Source organism: Pan troglodytes, chromosome 15 (genome assembly GCF_028858775.2).
Source record: "Pan troglodytes isolate AG18354 chromosome 15, NHGRI_mPanTro3-v2.0_pri, whole genome shotgun sequence".
NCBI classification, from domain to species: domain Eukaryota; kingdom Metazoa; phylum Chordata; class Mammalia; order Primates; family Hominidae; genus Pan; species Pan troglodytes.
The window spans coordinates 12,797,349-12,816,695 of record NC_072413.2 but is presented as its reverse complement, the minus strand read 5'-3'; the positions used below and the strand labels follow the sequence as shown (position 1 = coordinate 12,816,695).

General features: G+C 39.1%; 1 long non-coding RNA gene across 1 annotated transcript; it reads right to left on the bottom strand.

The window, feature by feature from the left end:
* Positions 1–440: 440 nt before the first annotated feature.
* On the bottom strand, positions 441–13,040 carry LOC134808263 (uncharacterized). Its single transcript, XR_010150851.1, has 4 exons — positions 12,866–13,040; positions 5,645–5,675; positions 2,900–2,969; positions 441–630 (listed from the first exon to the last, which is right to left on the bottom strand). It is a non-coding gene; the product is annotated as an uncharacterized LOC134808263 (long non-coding RNA).
* Between the last annotated feature and the right edge of the window lie 6,307 nt (positions 13,041–19,347).

Genomic DNA, 19,347 nt, shown 5'->3' with positions numbered 1-19,347 from the left:
ATTCTAAAGAGTAATGTATGGCAGACACATGAAAAAATGCTCATCATCACTGGCCATCAGAGAAATGCAAATCGAAACCACTGTGAGATATCATTTCACACCAGTTAGAATGGCAATCATTAAAAAGTCAGGAAACAACAGGTGCTGGAGAGGATGTGGAGAAATAGGAACACTTTTACACTGTTGGTGGGACTGTAAACTAGTTCAACCATTGTGGAAGACAGTGTGGAGATTCCTCAAGGATCAAGAATTAGAAATACCATTTGATCCAGCCATCCCATTACTGGATATATATGCAAAGGATTATAAATCATGCTGCTATAAAGACACATGCACATGTATGTTTATTGTGGCACTATTCACAATAGCAAAGGCTTGGAACCAACCCATATGCCCATCAATGATAGACTGGATTAAGAAAATGTGGCACTTACACACCATGGAATACTATGCAGCATAAAAAATGATGAGTTCATGTCCTTTGTAGGGACACGGATGAAGCTGGAAACCATCATTCTGAGCAAACTGTTGCAAGGACAGAAAACCAAACACCACATGTTCTCACTCATAGGTGGGAACTGAACAATGAGAACACTTGGACACAGGATGGGGAACATCACACACCAGGGCCTGTCATGGGGTGGGGGGAGAGGGGAGGAATAGCATTAGGAGATATACCTAATATAAATGACGAGTTAATGGGTGCAACACACCAACATGGCACATGTATACATATTTAACAAACCTGCACGTTGTGCACATGTACCCTAGAACTTAAAGTATAATAATAATAAAGAGTAATGTATGGCTTGAAACGGTATATGTAATGGAACATGAGTTGGGTCTAATAAAAAGCTTAAGAAATGTTAATCTAAAATCTCAATGTTAAGATTCCAGTTGAATGATACTACAAAATATATTGTAACCCTCTTTGCTACCGATGACCTATTTCTATTTTATTTCCTTTTTAATTATGGTATAATTTCTCAACATAACATGTCAAAACTTATACACCCTTAAATATTAAAAAATAATACAATGTAAGCAATATTTTAAATACAATATTTAATGATTAGATACATTAGGTTTATTATATTACTTATAACATTCCATTATATAAAAATTCATTTGTTTATTTATTCAGATTAAACAACTATTAAGGCTGAATGTCTCATGTCTGTAACCCCAGCACTTTGAGAGCCTGAGGCGAGCAGAACACTTGAGCCCAACAGTTAAAGAAGAGCCGGGCAACAAGGCAAAACCCTATCTCTACAACACTCAGCCCAGCATGGTGACACAGGTCTATGGAGACATAGCTCTATTGTTTCAACTACTTGGATGGCTGAGGTGTGAGGATCACCTGAGCCTAGGAAATGGAGATCAGAGTGAGCCAAGATCTCACCAGTGCCCTCCAGCCTGGGTGACAGAGTGAAACCCCATCTCAAAAAACAACAAGTAAAATGCTTCTTTCATGGAAGACTGTATTCTAGGTACTCCAGGATACACACAAATATGTTTACTGACCTCCAGTAGCTTCTGGTATGCAGGAGCTTCCAATGATCATTTAAAAAACTAAATAGAAAACCTTCTAACATTCAAACTTTCAGAATATGATATAAGGACTTTGAGTGGTTATTTTATTTTATTTTATTTTTTAAGATGTAGTCTTGCTCTGTCACCCAGCCTACAGTGCAATGATGCGATCCTGGCTCACTGCAATCTTTGCCTCCTGGGTTCAAGCGATTCTCCTGCCTTGGCCTCCTGAGCAACTGGGATTACAGGCATGCACTATCATGCCTGGATAATTTTTGTGCTTTTTTTTTTTTTTTTTTTTTTTTTAGAGACAGGGTTTCACCATGTTGGCCAGGCTGATCTTGAACTCCTGACCTCAGGTGATCTACCCACCTCGGCCTCCAAAAGTGCTGGGATTACAGGTGTGAGCCACCACGCCTGGCCAAGTAAATATTTTAAATAAACTACAATGACAAAATTATGATGATAAAGACTTACCATATTGGTATTAAGAGTCTCTGCTTCTAGAACTGGTTATTTGCAGGAAAATACATGTTATTCAATTAGATGAAGTGTTTTATATAAACTCTTCATGGACAACTCATAAATCACATAAAAATCCCTTTGCAATACAAATCTTGAGAACATAAATTTAAATTTCTACATTTCCACAATTTATATTTTTAAATCAGATGTAATGTTGCCCAGGCTGTTCTCAAACTCCTGTGTTCAAGCAATCTTACTGTCTCAAACTCCCAAGTAGCAGGGACTACAGGTGTACACCAACAAACTCAGCTATTTTTCTTCAATTTTTAATACTTTTTTAGTCTCACTACAGAACCAATAATATAAGTAGAGAAACAATCTCTCCTAAAAACTATATGACACCAAAATGATAAGTTTCCAAGAACAAAAGCTATATGCTATGTGCTGAACATTTCTGCCACTAAAAATTACCAGGAGGATTCCATGATTACTGCAAACAATTTGACCCGCTGAAGATTTATACAGGAATAAATATTAAGAAAGTCACACTCGTATGATTTAAAAGTCAAAGTATTAGTATTTATCCAAATAAACTTTGACCAAATTTCATATTTCCTCTATTGGAGAAAGCATTTCCTAATGTGATTTTCCTGTGACTACTTATTTTCCAGTTCATTTATTTTTCAGCTCCCACCCTGTCACAGTACTTACCAATCTTTATTAGTTACCAAAGTTAAACACATTTTTTGAATCAACTAGCCATGTGTATGTTTTTCTCTGACCAGCTTTCCATTACCACCATAAAACAATGATAGGTAAACCACGGCTAAATTTGAAAAGTAAATACTATGCAAAACTACACTCAGAGTGAGAAAATTAATTTTACAAGAGACCACTTTACCTTAGTAGCAACACTCAAGTCTTCATCATCCAATGTAGGCAATGAATCCACACACAGTTCATGGAAAATGCTTGAGAGCAAAAATACACAATGAAAATGAGCAAGTTGATTTCTTTACAATTTTTTTAACTGCCAGTTTATATCCAGCTTCCCCCTCAAAAAAAGGAAAACATAATCTGGGGAAAGGTCAGTGATCTATATATTAAATTATGATTCTTGATATAATTAAAATATGTCCCCTGTTCTAAAAATAGATTTTAGTTACCTATTTCGGCCTCCACCTGTCTAAATCTATAAAATATTCAATGAAAACTAACCTTGAGGTTTATAACAAATAGTGACAGTCAATATATTGGCAGAGCCTGACAATAATGTGCCCTCACAAATTATCTGTCCTGAAGCTGAACTTAAAATTCAATTAATGGATGACATAAATTTTGTTCCCTAAACTGGAATAAAACTGATGACCTAAAACAAGGTAGAAAGATCCACTGTCTCTTTTCCGTGATCTGTCTCTGGATAAAAGACTAATCTACATCACTTCAAAATGGTAGTCTTGATTCCTCAGCATGGATCCAACTTAGGAAGGTCCTATTGCTTTCCTTTACCCTAAATTGGTACAGGAAAGCCCCCACAATATTTGAAATGTATGAAAGCTAAATGTACAGAAGTCAAATAGCAAAGGTGTATGTTCTTATTGAGAATACTTTTCCCAGAAAGATTAAAATATTAACAATTATAAAATCCCATTATTTTCACTCTATAGGTCCCACCTTATTCAGGTCCACATAAACTAGCAAGCCCTTAAAAATTTTCATAGGCACTCAGACACCCAAGGAGAGAGACTGCCAGAAAAGAAACAGAGTCATGATAGTTGTACCTCTATTTCCCTAAGCACTATCTAAGTATATTTCTTCCTATGGACACCCACTTCCAGATTCTACTTCTGCAGGGTTCCACAGAAGTCTCCAATCTTCAAATCTTCAGTGTATGAAAGCACAGATTCCTGAAAGAATGGCCTCAAATGACCCGGAGTAGGAGCTCTCTATGTCCCTGCGCCTGAAAAACAAGCTAACTGGAGTCTCCATCACCTGCCACCAGCTATACACACTATCAACTACCCAACTGAACTCCATGACTGATTTGCCAGCTAATCATGTCCCTGACCCAGCCCACATGGACATGGGAAGGACATCAGTGAACTGTGAAAAGAGGCAGAGGTGAGGAGACACCTGTCCTGTGCCACACATCTATGTAGTTCAACAATTTCCAGCCCCTTAGTACTCCAGGGGCTCTAAGCCACCCCTTTGTAAGTCAGGATGGAAGTAGATGACACCACATTTCTATCTGCTGTAGACATTCTTCCCAGTGTCTCAAAATGTTTTGGCATCTTTCAGTAAAAATCTTCAAGTTTGTCAGTCCTTGATTTAAAAAAAAAAGCAGCAAAATTTTTAGAGCTCCCTTGAACCTTCTATTTTAATGTGCCTTTGTAGATAATTCCCAACATCTCGTGTCCTTCATTTTTATAATTTATCTTTATCAAACTTGTCATAAACCCCAATACTTTGATCTCTTGTAGAAGAGTCCATACTCCTATCCAATCCAGTGTTGTTTATCTTCAAACTTGGACTTCCCCTGCTCATTCCATTCTTATCTACTTCCATTGGGTTCACCAGCTAATTCCATTCTCATTCTATCCACAGACTCACTCCCCTTTGCATTATTAAAACACACGCCAATAGGACATAAAAAGAAGCAAGAGTACTGGGCTTTACCATGAGTTCAAATCTCATTTCTGCCAATTCCTATGTCTAAAAAAAAGCTTCCTAATCTCTCTGAGCCTCACATTCTATCTAGAGAATCACTTGACCAGAATGTTCAACGCAGATAAAAATACTAGAAGGTATTTTAATTCATTCCAAGATTACTTAAAATTCTGTAATTCTATGTCCTCTTGATTCTGTCTATAGAAAAACTTGGAATGCATAGGCAGCAGAGTTTGAAAAAATAATAGAACAAAAGAAACACCAAGAAAAACAGAGAAGAAAGTTTTTAAAAATGAAGACAAGATTATATAAAAGTCATGGAAAAAGCAACAAGACTAAAAAAAGTATTATGGAAATAAGCAGAAATACTTGCCTAAATGGAAAACCAAACTGGGAAGTCAAATAATTTGTCTCTAAGACTTGCCTAAACTTGCTTTGGTAAAACTTACAGACCTATGGCCAAAGCTAAGTCAGATCTGCCCTAGAGCCTTTGAAGGTAAAAATAAGATACTGGTTACCACCGAAATCGTCAAATTTATTAGGACTAACAACATTCTAACAATAAACTTAAATGAGAGTTCAAGGTATTTAAACTCTCATTAATTTAGAAGTTAATCAAATTAATGAATCCGATTGATCTGATTCAGACCCATACTTTGATCCAAGGGCTGCACAGATATCTATCAATCTATGCTGAGGAGCAAGAGAAAGGATTTGGAAGGCAGGCAGGCTGATGGTCAAACTGTAGGCCAGCTACTTTGTTAACTATGGGATCATGAGGCAATTAATCAGCTCTAATCCATAGTTGTTTATTTAACAGTAGGTTATAGGAACACAGATGTTATGATGGCTTTACGAGATGATAAATGCATAGAACATATTAGGATGTCTAGCCCAGAATACAACACTCAACAGATATTAGTTTCTTCCGTCTATATTTTCTTAGTTAACATAATTTTTTAAATCTATGAAATCTTACCTGACTGCAGATTCATCAGAAATTCCAACATCTATTAAAGAAAAAGGTAAAATGCATTTTAAATCAATAATAAATATACAGAATATTAAAATCATAAGAATGCACAGTGATGCATGCCTCTAATCCAAACTACTTGGGAGGATGAGGCAGGAGGATCACTTGAGGAGCCCAGAAGTTTGAGACCAGCTTGGGAAACATAGTAAGACTCTACCTTCATAAAAAAAAATTGTGCACACTTGTGTGTATGCTTTAGATCCTGTTTTTTGTTGTTGTTGTTGTTGTTGTTGTTTTGGTTTGGTTTGGTTTTTTAAAGCATAAGACTGACGCTTTGTTACAAAGCATTCCTTTGGGAGCATGCCTGGGACCTTATTAGAATTAACATTCATTATATGTATTGGTAGGTAATTAATGCAGTAAGAACTCTTCCCTCTGTATTTATTAGATGAAAAGAAGAATAAATTTATTAAAATTTGGTATCTACAAGTGAACTGCAGTATACAAGTCATCCTAGCCAAAGCCTATGAGATTGAGTAAAGATGGTATTGTTAGCAGAACAGGTGTGATGAGTCAACAGTGTCAAAGAGCATGATTTCTGGACCGAAATATGAGGGGCCATTACAACAGAGTATACACTAGTACCCCTTATCCACTATATGCGCAGAAAGACATACTTGACACGTTTTTCTCTGCTGTCACACCACAGCAACAATCATCAACAAAGAAGGCTTCTGTGACCAAATGTGTGGAGAGTTTTTCCCCCCAACAAACAAGCAATCATTCCTGCTGATGACACAATTCAATTCTCACACCCTATCTACAGATAACATCAGATTTAATTTAATTTATAAATTAAACTTTGTCATAGATATGTATGTATAGGGAAAAACAGCTTGTGATTCAGTACTATTCATGGTTTCATGCATGCACTGGGGGTCTTGGAATGTATCTCCCACAGTTAAGGTGTAGTTACTGCACTTATTTTGTTATAACACAACACAGCTTCTCTAGCTCTTCAGTTCAAACTGTTTAGTTTAGAATAAAACATGCTATCGCCAGAAACCAACAAAACATAGGAAGCAGACCAGAAACAGGAATCCTTGAAAAGACTTTCGAGCCACCAGTGGAGAAGATCTCAAGAGAGATCAGTGTGTTACTCTGGCTAATACTTTTCTGGGTAAGGTGCTGGGTGGTTTCCTTAGTTGTGGCTATTTGCTCTGGCCTACGTATAACAAGGCCCAAATTCACCTGCCATTTTACCTCCCACAGAAAGAACCACTGGAAAGATCACTCCTTTAAGAGCTTATCCACATTCAGAGAGAAGCTGAATAAACACTGGGGAGGTATGGCAGGCTGCCGGGCAATATTATCTGATGTGAAAAAATATATAGAAAGAAAACTATCAATGCCCTTTTACTACCAGAATGTTCTAATGCTTGCCCATCTCCCTAGTAGGAGAAAAAATTTTTTTCACCTCGCATAAAGCAAAACTCCCTTGTCATCTCTCATGACAGAATCTAGTTGTAGGTGAGTCGTGTCATCATAATACAGGCTGTTGTCAACCTCATCCCTCAAAGGAAGAGGATCAGTGAGGAACTTATGTATTTACCTAATAGCATTCACTGCCTGGTCTTATTTCCAAAAGAAGTTAAGTATGAAAGACTTTGTGATTCCAGTTTTATAAAGCACAACCCTTTGCACTTGTCCCCTTCCATTGCTAAAGAGTCTATCTGGACCCACCTCACAGAGCAAGATGCTCCAGGTTGTGCTGTGTAGTACGGCGTGGTGTCCTTTTCCTCAACCCTTTCTATTATGTGCCACATATCTATACAAATCATGTTTTCTAAGTATGTAAATCATATCTCATCAGAATACATCATTCTTTACAAAGATAAAGAAGCAAAAGAAAAACAAAAGGACAAAGAACATCTTAAATGACTACATTCAACTGCCATGGAGCTTTAATTTTTTAACTACTCAAAAAGATATCCACTCTTCTTATTCCAACTATATGACTCTTCTGAAAAAAGTAAAACTATGAAGACAGAGTAAACATCAATGGTTGTCACGAGTTGCTAGGGAGAAAGGGAGAGATGAACAGGCATTGCACAGAGAATTTTTAGGGCAGTGAAACTGTTCTGTCGATAATATTACAGTAATAGATACATGTCATGTCATTACACATTTGTCCAAATTCACAGAATGTACAGTATCAAGAGTGAGGCCTTATGTAAACTATGAACTTCAAGTGATTATAATGTGTCAATGTAAGTTCATCAGTTGTAACAAATGGACCACTCTCTGGTGGAAAATACTAATAATGGGGGAGGCTATGCATGTGTAGGAGGCATGGGATATATGAGAAATCTCTGTACCTTCCTCTCAATTTTGCTGTGAACCTAAAACTACTCTAAGAAATAAGGTTATTGATTTAAAAAAATATTCAGCTGGGCTCAGTGGCTCATGCCTGTAATCTCAGCACTTTGGGAGGCAAAGGTGGGTGGATCACCTGAGGTCAGGAGTTCAAGACCAGCCTGGCCAACATGGCAAAACCTCATCTCTAATAAAAATACAAAAATTAGCTGGGCATGGTAGCTGGCACCTGTAATTCCAGCTACCCGGGAGGCTGAGGCAGGAGAATCGCTTGAGCCTAGAAAGCAGAGGTTGCAGTTAACCAAGATCGCACCACTGCACTGCAGCCTGGGAGACAGAGTGAGATTCTGTCTCAAAAAACAAAAAAGATATACACTGTCTATGCATCCCAGGATCTCCAGAACAACAATTAAAATAAATAAATAAAAAAGATGGCTGGGGGCAGTGGCTCATGTCTGTAATCCCAGCACTTTGAGAGGCTGAGGTGGGTGGATCACCTGAGGTCAGGAGTTCGAGACCAGCCTGACTAACATGGTAAAACCTCATCTCTACTGAATATAAAAAATTAGCTGGGCAGGATGGTGCATGCCTGTAGTTCCAGGTACCTGGGAGGCTGAGGCAGGAGAATCATTTGAACCTGGGAGGTGGAGGTTGCAATGATCCAAGATTGTGTCATTGCACTGCAGCCTGGTCAACAAGAGCAAAACTCTGTCTCAAAAAAAAAAATAAGTAAATAAAATTAAAAATAAAGATATTCACTGAACCTGTTACTATGATATATTTAAGCAAGACATGGCGACCCTAAAAATTAGAGATCATTGAAGACCAAAGTAACAACATGTGGTCATTATTTCTCAAATTGAAGTATATAAAATATATAAAATAAATAAATTTAATTGCATGCTTAGGTAAGAAAATATTGATAAAAGTGATGGAATATTTTATCTTATTTCATAATTCTAAGCAGGGCTTTAGCACAATATGAAAACTAGATTATTCGTGTAATCCAAATAAAAGACAATTTTTATTCTAATTTTAACTCAGAAATTATTTTGCTTATTTAACAATTTTACTGAAAGGTAAATGAGATAAATAGGACAGATTATAATTACCTAACATTGCTATGGTAACTTATGTACAAATAGCTGTTTGTCACCGAAAGTCAAAAAAGTAACCAGCGCTGCAACTTAAGATGGATCATACAACAGAAATTAGTACCAAGTTACCTTATCTTATAATATTATGTTATTAAAATGAAATTTTAAAACAACACCAAAAATTAAGTTGGGGCTATACAAAGTGTGCAGAAAAGATTTCATATAACAGGCAAGAGACTGCCATCCTTAGAAAGGCCTGCATGCAAGGCTGGCCCTTGGCTGGTGTTTAGGAAATTGGAATTGGGAGGGTTTCCACCATTCCCTGAGAAGAGTGGCTCACTGTGTCTAAAGTTTTTATAGAAACCGCCAATGGGTGAAATCCAAAGCAGCAGCTGGTGTATCCATTAACATTCTCAAAACAGGATGCATCTGGACCCCTGTGTACAATCTTCATAGCACACAGACACTAAACAGAAAGGCAGTCATTGCTGCCAAACAGTACCCAAATGCCACACACAGTGCAATGAAGCTATAAGCTCCCTATGGAGAGAAAAGTAGGCAAATCAAAAATATTCAATATCCAATCCAAGTCCACATTAAATCTTGATTCCAGAAACGTGCATTAACCACTTCAAAGACTAAAATTTAAACCATCTTTTCTATAGCGATTTCCCATTTGGTTGGCAGGCATACAGGAGTAGAGAATGATTTAATTTACTTACAAGTATTCAGAAAAGATAGTGACCTCTACATTCAACCAGCTACAGCAGCTTAGCACCCAGCCAAAGCCTGCATCTCTCCCACCTTAAGATTTAGTGGTTGGCTAGAGTTAGTAGCATCCAGGCCACATCTATCTCTGCATTCTAAGTTTGCTTCCAAGATAAAGATACAAATGCAGGCTGGCTCCAACCTAGCCAGAGATCCCAGCCCCACTCTCTGCATCCCAAAATCCCTCAAAGACCCAAGAGACTTTCCAGATTTCTACAGTCTCCTCACAGGTTCCCTTGACAGTTAAATGCCCTCTCTTTACCTCAACTAGCTGCAGGTAGAATATAATGGGTATAATAGAAAATCACTGTAAGTGTAATATGAAGATACACAGCCCTTTTAAGCATTTCATTATATTACATCTAGCTTACTTCTAAGTGATTTATTCAGATGTGACTGAAGAAAGTCTAAAGGGAAAAAAAGCAATTTAATTTGATAAATTAAATTATCAATTATAGCCAAATTATTTGGCTATAACAAATTAAACATTTTAAGCAGACAGAAGATGTAAACATTTTAAGTTGACAGAAGATATAAAATGTTCACTATCAAAATGTCACAACTGATAAAAATGTTCTCAAATATTTCTGTCTCAAACTTGCACTGTTCATTAAGGAAGCAAAATAGGTGGGACATACACAGCAACAACATCCCTCAAAAAACAACTTGGCTCATTCCTATAAGCCAGGCAGCAAATACATCATCCTTACATATGTTAATTACCTTCCAATTTCAAATTCTCAACTGTGAAATAAAGGGACATTTTATTTGGCTGCTTCCAGTTCAATATGACTGTTTTTATTAAAACATCTCTAACTTGAAAAATATTTGGTGTTTTCTAAAAAACTGCAAATTGCCACAAATGGCCAGATAATTTGGAATAAACACCCTACAGAAAAAAATATATATTCAAGTTGCATAAGTCACTTTGAGCAATCCTTTGAGGATATTTCATTTATATCTAAATGAACCACAGGTTTAGCTGGCTTTTCCGGAAAACCAGAAGCAAATAATTTATGATTATAATGAAAACCATCTCAAGCAATTTGGAAATGAAGTACCACATGTCTTACGCTGTCCCTTCCATACACTTGACAAAACAGCCTATAACAAATTGTTTAATTGAGATTTAGCAGGAAAATTCCATGAGATTTAAATGAGATGACAACTAATAAGCCATCTACCTTTGACTCTACTCCTATTAAAAATGGGTTAGGAAAGTGCTTTGAAAATCAAGTGTGTTCATCAGGGAATCATTTACCTAAGTCTTCTTAACACTGCTTAGTGAATATTAAGCCTGATGTAGTAAATACATGCTAACCACTAAATTGAAGGGGAAAGAGGGAGAACAAAGAGGCATGTAAAGTACACTTACTTTTTCTAGTAGGAAAAAGCCAATTAAAACTATCACCTATTAGTTTTATTGGAATCAGTCTTACAGGAGGACAAACTTCCTACTGTCGCTACCTATTCTCAATATTTTTCTTATTTCTTCCTAAACTTCTAGAGCTGTGCTGTCCAATAAATATGTGAGCCACGTACGTAATTTTAAATGTACTGGTAAGCCCCATTAAAAGAAAAGGTGAAATTAATTTTAAATATACTTAACTCAGTATGTCCCAAATAGTAATCATAGTAATAATTTTAACATGTAATCAATATAAAAAATTATCAAGCAGATATTCTACGCTGTTCTTCCCACTCCAATGACAAAATCCAGTATATTTAACACAACACATCTCAATTAGGACTAGCCAGGATTTCAAGTGCTCAACAGTTACAGGTGGCTAGCGCCTACTGAATTGGACACTGCAGTTTCAGTGCATTGAATTTCTATCCCACTTAGCGCTAATTAAAACTTCACCCTCTCACCTGATAATTATGCTAAAATCTCAGAAAGTAACCCACTACAGGCAGTTTCAAGCCCTAATTTACCTCTAATTACTCTTACAGCAATGCAATGAATCATGATTTAAAATTTAAAAAAAAATAATTGCTGTTAAATTATTAGTCAAGCGCCCAGGGCAATGGACAGTAAAGAAATAATGTAGGCCATGGGCCGAGATGACAAAACGGTCCTTTTATTTAAAGCTATAATAATAATCTGAAGCCAGCCCTGTAAAATAGACAACCATTGAAAAAGGCACGCTAGTTCTTTTGCTTTTTTGTGTACTTGGCCTCCTGTGTCCCTAAACAGATCTCTTCTCAGCTGGGTTTGCTCAGCAAGTCACTTGTTGAGTCCTGCGGTCAACAGAGGGGGTAGGGAATGGCAGGGGCTGGCATAGGAGTGAGGCGGAGGAGGCAAGGTGAGGGGGGCCAGGTGAGGAGGGGGGCACTTGAAGGGGAGTTCAAGACCAGCCTGGGCAACATGGTGAGACCACCGCCCCTCACCGCCGCCATCTCTGGTCTCACTCTGGTCTCACACACATGCACAAATTAAATTTAATTTAAAAATTAAAAAATTGTTTTAAAATAAGTGAAATATTTACATGGATTATGTATACATTCATTTTGTAGAACTATAGATCCCATGTAACTGGGAACTCTTTACTCTTCTAACACAACATTTATTTAGCCGCAAATAAAAGACCAGTGATGTAGCCTGTACACAAAAAAGTAAGAAAACACTGGTTAGGCTGGGGCAGGGGTGGGGGGAAGAGATCTACAAAATTAAAATTTTATTGGGAAGGATCACTAATTAGAATCAGAACAATTACTGCTTTAAAGTAGTCAAGAACAGAGCACAAGGAACCCAGAGAAGAAGCAGATGTGATTCAGAGCAGAGCTTACAGAGCAGATGGTATCTGAGCCGAGACTGATAGAATAACATTAATAAGGGCATTCACGGCCATTTATTATCACTTAACTGCAATGCATTTTGTATAAGTTATTTCTACTCTTCATATCAACCATGGAAAATAATACTTATTCTTCTCTTTTGAAGTTAAAGAAGTGGTAAGTGGTCTAAGAAGATAAATTAACATACCAACACCAAATAGCTCAAGTTCAGTGACTCAAGAGGGCCTGCGTCTCCCCAAGAGGTTGCTCAGCAGGCAGACGAGGTAGAGAGCCCTTCCAAGAAGTGACAGTGAGATGTGAAAGGTCTCAGTGTGTCTCTGAGAACAACAGAAACCAGTATGTAGACCAAGTGGGAAAAGCCACGGAAGAGGCAGGGATTTCCTCTTAAGATAGCAAGAATAAACAGAGCAGGGCTGAGGGAAGCCATGGAAAACGGGCAGAATACCATGGATTTAGTGAGAAAAAAACAACTTTTACTTTAGAAAGGGGGAAAGAATGGTGGTGGTCTAGGTAAGCCTAGAAGCAGAGGAAAGGGCAGTGGAGAAAAAATAAACAAAATGTATGAGTCAGGGTTCTCCAGAGGGACAGATCCAACAAGATACACGTATATGTATAAGGGAGTTTACGAGAGAGAATTGGTTCACACGGTTAGAAGGCAGTCCCACAATAGGCTGTCTGCCAGGTAGGGAAAGAGAGAAGCTAGTAGTGGCTCAGTCCAAGTCCAAAAGCCTCAAAACCAGGAAATCCCGCAGTGCAGTCTTCAGTCTGAGGCCGAGGGCCTGAGAGCCTCGGGGAAGCCGCTGGTGCAAGTCCCAGAGTCCAAAGGCATAAGAACCTGGAGTCTCATGTCCGAGGGCAGGAAGAAGGGAAGCAAGTGTCCTGCACGGGAAGAAGAAAAAAAGAGAGCCAGAAGCTTCAGCCAGCAAGGTTATCCCATCTTCCTCCGCCTGCTTTATTCTATACAGGCAGCGTGTGTACACCACTTCTGTGATATTGTTCCTAATATCCATGGGAAGAAAGAGTGATGTTACTCTCAATAGCTTATGGGGGTGTACATCCCCTGTGATATTATTCCTAGTATGCAGGGGCAGGGAAAGGATGACATTACTCCCAATATCGCAGAGGGTGTACTCCCCGCCTTGTGATATTGTTCCTAATATTTAGGGGATAGTGGGTGATATTACTCCCAATATCACAGGGGGTGTGCACCCCCCGTGGTATTCTTCCTAATATCCGGGGTGGGGAGAGAGGTTGATATTACTGTCAATGTCACAGGGGGTGTACATCCTCCCGTTGTATTGTTCCTAATATCTGGGGGGGGTATTACTGTCACTATCACAGGGGGTGTAGACCCCTTCAGTGATATTGTTACTAATATCTGGGGGGGAGAGGATGATATTACTGTCAATATCGCAGGGGGTGTACACCCCCCGTGATATTGTTCCTAATATCCGGGGGGGAAGAGGAAATTACTGTCAATATCACAGTGGGTGTACACCTCTTCTGTGATATTGTTCCTAATATCCGGGGGGGAGAGGATATTACTGTCAATATCGCAGGGAGTGTACAACCCTTCTGTGATATTGCTCCTAATATCCGGGGGTGGGAGAGGATATTACTGTCAATATCGCAGGGGGTGTACACCCTTTCCGTGATATTGTTCCTAATATCCAGGTGGGGAGAGGATCATATCACTTTCAATATCGCCAAGTGTGTACATCCCCATTGTGATATTGTTCCTATATTTAGGGGATAGTGGATTACATTACTGTCAATATCGCAGGGGGTGTGCACCCCCCCATGGTATTGTTTCTAATGTCCAGCAAGGGAGAAAACACTACTACTTCCAATATGGCAGGGGGTGTACACGTCCTATGCGATACTGTTCCTATATCCATGGGGGAAAAGGATATTGGGAACAATATTACAAACAGTATCACAGGGGGGTGTACATGTCCTGAGATATGAGGAGTAATATAACCCTCTCCCCCTCTAGATATTACAAACTGTATCACAGAGAGGTGTAAACCCCCTGCGATGTGGAAAGTAATATCATCCTCTCCCCCACTGGATATTACAAATAATATCACAGATGGTGTACATGTGAGGTGTTTACGATATTGGGAGTAATATCATATCCCCCAGTGGATATTATGAACAATATCACAGAGGGGTGTATACACACTCTGCCTTATAGGGAGTAATATACTCCTCTCCCACCCTGGATATTACAAACAATATCACAGAGGGTGTACACACAGGGTGTTTATGGTATTGGAAGTAGTATTATCTCCCCCATGGATATTACTAATAATATCACAAGGGTGTGTACATCCCCTGTGATACAGGGAGTAATATCATCCTTTCCCAGCCTGGATATTACAAACAATATGGCAGGGGGAAGTACACCCTGGCGATATGGGTAGTAACATCATCTCCTCCCCGCGTGGATATTATGAACAATATTCTAGGGGGTTGTACACCCCCTGCAATATGGGGAGTAGCATCATCCTCTCCCCCACTAGATATTATAAACAATATCACAAGGGGGTGTACACTTCCTGCGATTAAAGGAGAAATATAATTCTTTCCCCCCAGAGATATTATGAACAATATCGCAGGGAATTGTTCTCCCATGCTATATGGGGAGTAACATCTTCATCTTCCCCCTGGATATTACGAAAAATAATGCAGGGGAATGTAAATCCCCTGCGATATGGGGAGTAAAATCATTCTCTCTGGCCAGGAGCGGTGGCTCACACCTGTAATCCCAGCACTTTGGGAAGCCGAGGCGGGCCGATCACGAGGTCAGGAGATCGAGACCATCCTGGCTAACATGGTGAAACCCTGTCTCTACTAAAAATACAAAAAATTAGCCGGGTGCGGTGGCGGGCGCCTGTAGTCCCAGCTACTAGGGAGGCTGAGGCAGGAGAATGGTGTGAACCTGGGAGGCGGTGCTTGCAGTGTGCCAAGATCAGGCCACTGCACTCCAACCCGGGCGACAGAGCAAGGCTCTGTCTCAAAAAAAAAAAAAAAATCAAATCATTCTCTCCCTCCCTGGATATTATGGACAATATCACAGGGGGGTGTACAATGAGTTTCTAGAATATATTTGAGGAGGGTGACGGGCGGTGTGTGCATGCTTCATGGCCTTTTTCAATTAAACACTCTGCTCTCAATTTATTGCTAAATCCTCCTTGAGCCCTTAGATTTCATAACGGTTGTCGCGACATTTTTCTGGATGTAGAAAACGTTCCCATTTCTTGCCACCTCATGGGCTACACCTTGACCTAAAGTTTTTATGTAGATACTTGTGCTTACTCTGCGGCCTTTCCAGGGTTTGCTGAAGATGGAGGTATTTAGGCTGGGCAAGAGGTGGTGAGGTAAATTGGGGTTTATCGATTATAGAACAGGCTCCTTTAGAGGGATATAAAGCACCGCCAAGTCCTTTGAGTTTTAAGCTGTTGCTTGTAGTGTTCTGGCGAACAGTTTTGTTGATCTAACTATTCGAGTTTAGAGTTAAGCATAGCGGGGTATCTACTCCCAGTTTGGATCTTAGCTATTTTGTCTTCAGAATATTAAAGGCAGCTTCGTAGTTATTTCAGCTGGGGTTTTTTTTACAACATTTTTACAACTTATTTAGAAACTTTCAGGTTTCTAAATATATGAATAAACCATAATATAAGCCTCAGCCAATATAATGCCGGTTAGGCCTCCTACTGTAAAAAGGAAAATAAATCCCCAGGCTCACAGCATTGCGGGGGATCATTTGATATTACCGCCGTGAAGTGTAGCTAGCTAGTCAGCTAAAAACTTTGACGCTAGTAGGAATAGCAATAATTATAACAGCAGAGGTGAAGCAGGCTCATGTATCCACATCTAACCCTACCGTAAATATATGGTGGGCCCATACAATAAACCGTAAGGACCCAACTGATCCTATAGCTCACACTAGGCCCATATACCTGAATGGTTCTTTTTTTTCCAGAATAGTATGTAACGACGTGGGAAATTATCCCAAAGCCCAGTGGGATGAGGATGTAGACTTCAGGGTGACCAAATAATCTGAATAAATGCTGAAATAAGATAGGATCACCTCCGCCAGGAAGGTAGAAAAAAGTAGTATTAAGATTGCAGTCAGTTAACAATATAGTGATGCCGGCGGCTAGGACTCGGAGACAAAGGAGTAGAAGAACTGCTGTAATTAGGACTAATCAGATGAAGAGGGGTGTGTGATATTGGGACATGGCTGGGGGTTTTATATTAACAATTGTGGTAATAAAGTTAATAGCCCCTGAAGTAGAAGAAACACCTGTCAAGTGGAGTGAAAAGATAGTGAAATCTACAGAGGCGCCTGCATGTGTTAGGTTTCCTGCTAAGGGAGGAGAGACTGTTCAGCCGGTTCCAGTGCCGGCTTCTACTATAGTGGATGCAAGTAATAAAAGGAAGGAGGGTAGGAGGAGTCAGAAGCTCATATTATTTATGCAGAGAAATGCTATATCGGGGGCGCCAATTATCGGGGGACTAATCAGTTGCCAAGGCCTCCAATTATAGTATTACTATAAAGAAAATTATGACAAATTCATAGGCTATAACAATGACATAAATTTGATCATCTAGTAGAGTTCAGCTCGAATAAGGCTTAAAGCTGTACTGACTATCCCTGCTCATGTGCCAAATAATAAATATAATGTCCCGATATCTTTATGGTTGGTTGAGAATAGTCAACTGTCAGCCAACATAAATGAAGTGAGAAAAAAGGGTAAAATGGCTGAGTAGGGCATTAGACTGTACATCTAAAAACAGAGGTCAATGCCTGTTTTTACCAGTCCCAAGGTGATTTTCATGTTGAATTGTAAATTCAAAGAAGCAGCTTCAATCCTGCTTCTCTCACCTATTTTCCCCCAGCGGCTGGAGAAGTAGATTCAAACTAGTTGACTAGGGAGTTTAGCTGTTAAGTTTTCATGGGTTTAAGTCTCATCAACTTAGTAAGGACTTAGCTTACTTAAAGTGATTGATCTGTATTCAATTGACCAAGGGTGTTCTGTATCTGAGAAAGTACATTTCAGGATCACCATACAACAACTGTTCAAAAAGGCCTCCAATATGGGACAGTCCTATGTATTATCTCAGAAATATTCCTCTTCGCTGGATTCTTTTGAGCATTCTACCATTCTAGCCTAGCCCCTACTCCAGAATTAGGAGGGCATTGACCCGCAACAGGTATTTCTCCCCTTGACCCCCTGGAAGTACCTCTCCTGAATCCATCTGTATTACTTGCATCAGGAGTTTCAATTACTTGAGCCCATCACAGCCTAACAAAAAATAATCAAAAACATACAATCCAAGCACTACTTGTTGCAATTATATTAGATATTTACTTCACCCTCCTACAAGTCTCAGAATACTTCAAAGCTCCCTTTGCTATTTCTGATGGTATTTATGGCTAATCATTTTTTTATAGCTACAGGCTTTCACAGAATTCACGTCATTATTGGATCAACATTCCTCAGTCTGCCTTCTCCGCCAATTAAAATACCACTTTACATCTAGTCATCACTTTGCCTTTGAAGCCGCTGCCTGATATCGACACTTTGTAGATGTAGTATGACTATTCTTGTATGTTTCTATTTATTGATGAGGATCTTACTCTTTTAGTATAAATAGTACCATGATTTCCAAAGTTTTGATAGCATCCGAAAAACAGTAATTCACCTAACATTAACCCTAGTAATCAACACCCTATTAGCCCTGTTACTAATAATTATTACATTTTGGCTCCCACAACTTAATATATATATATGTAGAGAGGGAGAAAAAAATATATATATATATATGTATAAAATAAATATATATAGAAAAATCTAGCCCTTATGAATGCAGATTTGACCCTCTATCCTCTGCCCACATTCCCTTCTCCATAAAATTCTTTCTAGTAGGAATCACATTTCCCCTATTTGAGTTAGAACTCGCCCTACTACTACCCTTACTGTGAGCCCTTCAAACAATCTGATACTAATAATCCCTGCGATATGTGTAGTGACTTCATACTTCACCCCCATGGACATTACGGCCAATATCAGAGTGGAGTGTGCACCCCCTGCAATATGGGGAGTGATATCATCCTCTCCCCACTGGATGTTATGGACAATATCACAGGAGGTTTACTTTCTCTGGGTTATGGGGAAAAATATCCTCCTGTCCCCGCCTGGATGTTAGACATATTTAGAGGGGGGTGTCCACCCCCTGTGATATGGGGAGTAGTAATATCCTCTCCTGCCCTGGATGTTATGGACAATATATAGGGAGATGTACAATCCCTTCGATATGGGGAGTAATATCATCCTCTTCCCCCTAAACGTTACGAACAGTATCACAGGGGGGTGTACACCCCCTGCAATATCTGGAGTACTATCATCCCCTTCTTCCCTAAATGTTACAGAGACTATCACAGGGGTGTGTACACCTTCTGAAACATGGGAATAATATTCTCTTCCCCTCTGGATGTTATTATGGACAACATTACAGCCGTGTGCACCCTCTATGATATGCAGAGTAATATCATCCTCTCCCCCCCGGATGTAAGTGACAATACCACAAACGGGTTTACATCCCCCGTGATATGGGGAGTAATATCATCCTCTTTCCCACTGGATATTAACAATATCA